Genomic DNA, 7,015 nt, shown 5'->3' with positions numbered 1-7,015 from the left:
AGCCCTTTCTGGCCTGCTGGTCTCTGTGGAGAGGTCTGCTGTTACCCTAATACTCCTTCCCATAAAAGTCAGGGATTTCTTGTCTCTTGCTGCTTTAAGGATCTTCTCTGTATCTTTGGAATTTGCAAGCTTAGCTATAAAATGTCGAGGTGTTGAACGGTTTTTATTGATTTTAGGGGGGGATCTCTCTATTTCCTGGATCTGAATGCCTGTTTCCCTTCCCAGATTAGGAAAGTTTTCAGCTATGATTTGTTCAAATACATATTCTGGCCCTCTGGCCCTTTCAGCGCCCTCGGGAACCCCAATTAAACATAGGTTTTTCTTCCTCAGCCTGTCATTTATTTCCCTTAATCTATCTTCATGGTCTTTTAATTGTTTGTCTCTTTTTTCCTCAGTTTCCCTCTTTGCCATCAACTTGTCTTCTATGTCACTCACTCGTTCTTCCACCTCGTTAACCCTCGTCGTTAGGACTTCTAGTTTGGATTGCATCTCATTCAATTGATTTTTAATTTCTGCCTGATTGGATCTAAATTCTGCAGTCATGAAGTCTCTTGAGTCCTTTATGCTTTTTTCTAGAGCCACCAGTAGCTGTATAATAGTGCTTCTGAATTGGCTTTCTGACATTGAATTGTAATCCAGATTTTGTAACTCTGTGGGAGAGAGGACTGTTTCTGATTCTTTCTTTTGAGATGAGGTTTTTCTTCTAGTCATTTTGCTCAGTGCAGAGTGGCCAAAAACAAGTTGTATTGGGAAAAGGAGAAAAAGAGAGGAGAGAAAGAAGGAAAGAAAAGAGAAAAAGAAAAAAGAAAAAAGGGTGAAAAAAAGAGAAAAAGAAAGAAAGGGGGGGAAAGGGTGGGGGAAGGAAACAGAAATCAAAAAGAAAAGAAAAGAAAACACGGCGGAGTATCTTCTGATTCTGTATACTTTAAGTCCCTTGACTTCCCCCGGAACTGGTCCCTCTAGCTGGTCTTCTGGGGGAGGGGCCTGCTGTGCTGATTTTCAGGTGTGAGCACTTGGGGGAGCTGCTCTGCCCCTGCCTGGTGCAGGGCTCAGTGGGGGTTGTTCACCCCGTGAGGCCCCCGGAGGAACAACCACAGTGGCGGGGCCAGCTCTGGAGCCCTGGAGTCAGCCCCGCAGTAGCTCCAGGGCTCTCCGTCTGCAGGGCCTGGAGGCTCCGGGGCGGGGCCGCTGATCTGCTCAGCTCGGGGCAGGAGCGTCCTTGCGGTCCTGGGCCCTCCCGGCCTCTGCCTGTCCCGGGGGGAGGCCGGATCCTGGGCTGTGTCCCGGCGCCCTGTGCTCCGGGGCCTGCGCTGGTGGATTCACGCTCCCGCCCGCAGCCCCCTCCGCGGAGCCGCCGCCCGAGCCCCTCCGAGCTGCTCCGGGTCCCGTGGTGGCTGCAGCCTTTAGGGAGCTCGGGGGCTCTCCCGGGGCGCAGGTGCCTGTTAGTGTCCCAGGGAGCCCGAGGGCATCCCCGCCCTCCTGGGTCCTGCTCTAACTCCCTGCAGGCCCCTTTCCGCCCGGGAAGGTTGGTGCAGCTCCTGCTCCTCCCGGACGGGGCTCTCCTGTCCTGGGGACACTCGCCCCGGCCTCAGCCCGGCTCCTCGCGGGGCCCCTCCCCCTTGGAGGCCTTTTGTGTCTTTTTTTCTTTTTTCCCCGTCTTCCTACCTTGATAGAAGCGCGAACTCTTCTCACTGTAGCGTTCCAGCTGTTCTCTCCTTAAATCTCAGGCCGAATTCGTAGATTTTCAGGATGATTTGAAGGTTATCTAGGTAATTTGGTGGGGACAGGTGACTTGGGGACCCTACTCTTCTGCCCTCTTGCCATTCCCTCTCATGCCACTTTCTTCTGGCCTGCCAGATTTCTGTGGAGAGATCTGCTGCTAACCTGATTTGTCTTCTCTTGTAAGTTTGGGATTTCTTTTCTCTTGCTACTTTTAGGATTTTTCCCTTATCTCTGTATTTTGCAAACTTTACTACGCTATGTCTTGGTTTTGGACTGCTTTTTTTTTTATCATGATGGGAGTTCTTTGTGCCTCCTGGATTTGGATGTCTGCTTCTTTACACAGATTAGGGAAGTTTTCAGCTATAATTTGCTTCAATAAACCTCCAATAAGTCGCATGAACTTTCAGAGGCTTGGAGTTTGTAGTAAAACACAGCAAATTTTCTCCCTCCTCTTTCTGAGATTCCAATGATACCAATGTTATGCTTTATGGAGTCACTGAGTTCCCTAGGCCTACCTTTGTGATCCAATATATTTCTTTCCCTCTTCTTTTCAGCTTCATTATTTTCCATAATTTTATCTTCTATAACACTTATTTGTTCCTCTGCTTCTTCCATCGTTGTGGTCATCACATCCAATCTTGTACCTCAGTTATAGCATTTATTTTGGCCTAACTAGTTTTTATGTCTTTTATCTCTTGTGGTAAGGGACCTTCTGGTGTCTTCTATGCTTTTCTCAAGCCCAGCTAGTATCTTTATGTTTGTCTGTTTGTTTTTAATTCTGGATCAGGCATATTATATCTGTTTTGATTAGATCCCTGGCTGTGACCTTTTCTTGTTCTTTTGAGATGAATTCCTCTGTCTTGGCATTTTATCTAGGTCTCTGTCTTCTTCTCTGTGTTAGGAATGCCTTTACATTTTATTTTATTAAGAAGAGGTCATATACTGTCCAGGATCTAGGCTTCAGGACATGTTTCTGGTGTATGCAATGTGTACTCTGTTGTGTTTTGGCTGTTCTCTCAGGTCAGTCCTCTGCAGAGTTTCTCCTTGCCTGCAATGAGTAGTGTTTGGACTTTTTCCACTGTTTGGTGAGTTTCACTCTATGTGCTTTGGTCTGCTAGTTAAAAGAGACCAGATCCTATTTCCAGTAGAGTTGAAACTGCAACACTCTATGGTAAATAGACTTAGTGCATGCAGGGAGGTTTGTGCTGGTCTTCTGGGAAAAGGGCCCACTGCCACTCTGGCTCTCAGGCACACTTACCCTAGTAAAAAAGTACCTGCAGAGTGCAAGGGGGCAAGGCTTGGGGTTAAGTGGGTGGCATGCTGCTCACTGAAGCCTGTCTGTGCTGATGGGCAAGGGAAAAATGGCATCAGCTGGCTCTCTTGTTCCTGGAGAGGGGAGTTCCCATCCATCACTGTCCAGGAAGCCCTCTGAGAAGAGCAAACACTCTCCCCTCATATGTCCAGGCATCTCTCAGCTCCCTCATTCTGTGTCCGAGCTGTCTGCCCAGTGGCAAAGATGTTTTATCCTGTGTTTTATCTCAGGTGCACCAGCTGGGTTTCAAAACTCCACATTTTAGGGACCTGTGTGGCACAGGTCTGCACTGATCCTTGGGGGGAGGGTCACACCACACTGTGGCTGCTACCAGTTTGTCCTGGAAGGGCAGTCGCATGAACTTGCAGAGGCTTGGAGTTTGTAGTAAAACACAGCAAAAAGCCGGCATCCAGGTTAGCTGCCCTCAGCAGGTATTTCTGCCCCTATTCTAATGAACAGGGCAGCACAATACTGGCTCTTTTGTCCCCTAAAAGCCAATGCCACCTCTTCCAAATGCACTCCAAGAAGAGGAACTATTTCTCCCAGTGCAACCCAGGGGATCCTCAGACTATGCTATCTGCTCCTGAGCCTCTCCCCTCCTTCTCCACAGGAGCACAGCTGCATCCATCAGGCTCCATACCTACCATGGTGCAAATGTCCAAAACTTGTCTTTGAGCTCCATGGCTTGTAAATACTCATGATAATCAGCCCCTCACATTCTCCCAGTCAACGATGTTGGAGAAGTGTTTTTCTTGTACAATTCCTCACCCGCTCACACTCTCTCCTCCTCTCTTCTCTCTCCTCTCTGTGATCAGGGCTCCCTCCCCTCTGCAACACTCACAACTCATTACTCCCCCAAATCATGTCTCTGCAACTCTTACCTTCCACAATGTGGCCTCTTGTCTACCTCTACCTGTGCAGTTTGCTCTCAGTCCTCAGATTTCTTGGGTATTCAGAATCATTTGATATTTACCTAGCTGTGTTTAAGGGATGAGGCAAGCATAGGGTTCCCCTACTACTTCACTATCTTAACTCCACATATCCATTTACTTAGATCTTTTATTTTTCCCAGCAGTGTTGTACAGTTTTCAACATGTGAGTCTTACACTTCCTTTGTTGATATTATTTGTAAGTCTTTAATTCATCTTGTTGTTACCACAAATAAAATGTGTTTGCCTGTTTTGGTTTGTTTGTTGCTAGTACAAGAAAATACAATTGATTTTGTATATTGATCATGAATTCTATAATGAACTTATGGATTGCTTCTAGTTTTTATGGATTCCTTAGAATGTTCTACACATAGAATCATGGCATCTGCAAATACAGTTTTACTTTTTCTTTTCCAATCCAAATACATTTTCTTTTTCTTGCCTGATTGTAATGGCTAGACTCTCAACTACAATGATAAAAAGAAGTAACAGGAATGGATGTCCTTGCCTTGGTTCCAATATTAGGGGGAAAACTTTTAGTCTTTCACTATTAAATAAAATGTTACCTGTAAGTTTTTTGTAGATGATCTCTATTGGTTTCCTTTTTGTTCCCAATTTGTTAAGAGTTTTTATTAAAGTGGGTGTTGGGTCTTGTCAAGTGCTTGTCTATTGAAATGATCATGAGGTTTTATCCTTTTTAAATAAAGTGTATTACAGTAAATGAGTTTTGGATTTTAAACCAAATTTACGTCTAATTTGCTTTTGAAATCCTTCGATGTGTAGATTAGTGTTTTCTATTAGTTTAGGGATGTTTTTGGCAATTATTAATTTTTTTACTGTACCTTTCTCTCCTTTATTCCTGTGGCTCTTTAATGCATATCTTGTGAGCTTGATAGTGTTCCACCATTCCCTAAGGCTCATTTATTATCATTTTTCCTTTATTCTTTAGATTGGCTAACATCTATTGATCTATCTCCAGCTCACTGATTCTTTCTTCTGCCAGCTCAGAGCTGCTGTTAAACTTGCTAGTAAATTTTTAAATTTCAGTTATTATAGTTTTCAACTCCAGAATTTCCATTTGTTTAAAAAGATTTTTTAAAAATTTTTATTTATTCATTCATGAGAGAGAGAGAGAGAGAGAGAGAGAGAGAGAGAGATTGAGAGAGAGAGGCAGAAGGAGAAGCAGGCTCCATGCAGGAAACCTGATGGGACTCAATCCCAGGACTCCAGGATCATGCCCTGAGCTGAAGGCAGGGGCTAAACCGCTAAGCCACCCAGGCATCCCTGTTTAAAATTTTGTAATGGATAGTCTCTATTTAATTATTGTAAGCATTCTTTATTTAAAGTTTCCTTTTTATTTAAGCATGTTTATAATATCTGAAGTCTTTGTCTGCAGGTCTACCATGTGGGCCCTCACACAGTTTCTGTGGACCACTTTTCTTCCTGTGCATGGGCTCTACTTCCCTATTTCTTTATATGTCTTTGTTTTGTTGTTGAAAATTTGACATTTTAGGAACTGGAGTGTATTATGCTGAGTGAAGTAAGTCAATTGGAGAAGGACAAACATTATATGGTCTCATTCATTTGGGGAATATAAAAAATAGTGAAAGGGAATAAAGGGGAAAGGAGAGAAAATGAGTGAAAATATCAGTGAGGGTGACAGAACATGAGACACACCTAATTCTGGGAAACGAACAGGGGTGGTGGAAAGGGAGGTGGGAGGAAGGTTGGGGTGACTGGGTGATGGGCACTGAGGCAGGCACTTGATGGGATGAGCACTGGGTGTTATGCTATATGTTGGCAAACTGAACTCCAAAAAAAAATTGAACTCCAATAAAAAAAAATAAAAAAATAATTGACATTTTAGATAATATATTGTAGCATCTCTCTATTCTGGATTCACTACCCATCTCAGGGGGTGTTGTTACATTTGTTTGTTATTTGTTTAGTGACTTGCCTGGACAAATTTTATAGAGGAGATTCCTCTATAGTATGCAGCTGCTTATGTCTCTGTTGTTTTAAAAAATATATATTCTTGTTTTAGCTTTTAAGCCAGCTTCCTGGGAATCACCTGTGGATTAATACAACTTAACGGTCAGCCAGTGACTGGACAGGAATTGCACTTAATACTTGGAGTTTTTTGTTCTTAGCTGGTGTTTTGATATATAGTTTAGGGACTGCATTCGAAGTTTATACAGTCTGTAAGAGACAACTTTTACCAACTTTTACCTTCTGATTAAACAGGCCTCATATTAATTAAACAAGCTATGAGTAGACAGGGTTCTCTCTGATTTCTTTTGAACATGTGTGTAGCCTTAAGCAAGCCTACTAGCTGCCAAACCACTAGGGATATGTACGAGATTTCCAAGGACCACTATGCCTCCTGTATCCCAGATGGCTATATGTTTCTAGCTGGTCTGTTAGTATGTTGCTTGCACCAACCTGTGGGCAGGACTGCCTGGCCTTCCTGGATGTTTGCTATTGTTCCTGGACTCTCCTACTGTTTTGAAAAAAACTCTTCAGCATGAGTTTTCCCATATTCCAAAAATCAAATCAGCTCCCTCTAGCAGCAAGGCTGCTGGTCCTTTGGTCTACCACACCTTGGTAGAACTACTACATCATGGAACAGGATGGAGAGAAGGAAAACAACCCTAAACCAGGCTCCGAAAGTTAGGGCATCCCAGTTGTTCCTACTAAAGTTGAGTAGTTTTTCTTGAGGAAATACTACTTGTTGTATATCTTTTTTTTCAATTTCTAGAATTCCCAAATGGTTGTTTTGAAAATGTTTAGTTTCACTGCTTCTTTTTGGTGAAATGATTTGCTGAACTTCTCACTTTGCCATTCTAGAAGTCCCACCATATTTAGAAATTCAGTAGTTTTTTTAAAGTTGCTAAAGGCACCAAAATTGATATGTCAAAACCAAGTATATGCTTTATAACACCTCTTTCTAAAAATCCCACATATATAATAATAAAGAGCCCAAAGAGAAGGAAAGTTTAACAGTATTGAGGATGGAAAAGGAATTTCCACTTGTCAGTGGACCAGAAATTCC

The sequence above is a fragment of the Vulpes lagopus genome, chromosome 9, assembly GCF_018345385.1.
Source record: "Vulpes lagopus strain Blue_001 chromosome 9, ASM1834538v1, whole genome shotgun sequence".
In the NCBI taxonomy this organism is placed as follows: domain Eukaryota; kingdom Metazoa; phylum Chordata; class Mammalia; order Carnivora; family Canidae; genus Vulpes; species Vulpes lagopus.
This window is presented reverse-complemented; position numbering follows the sequence as displayed.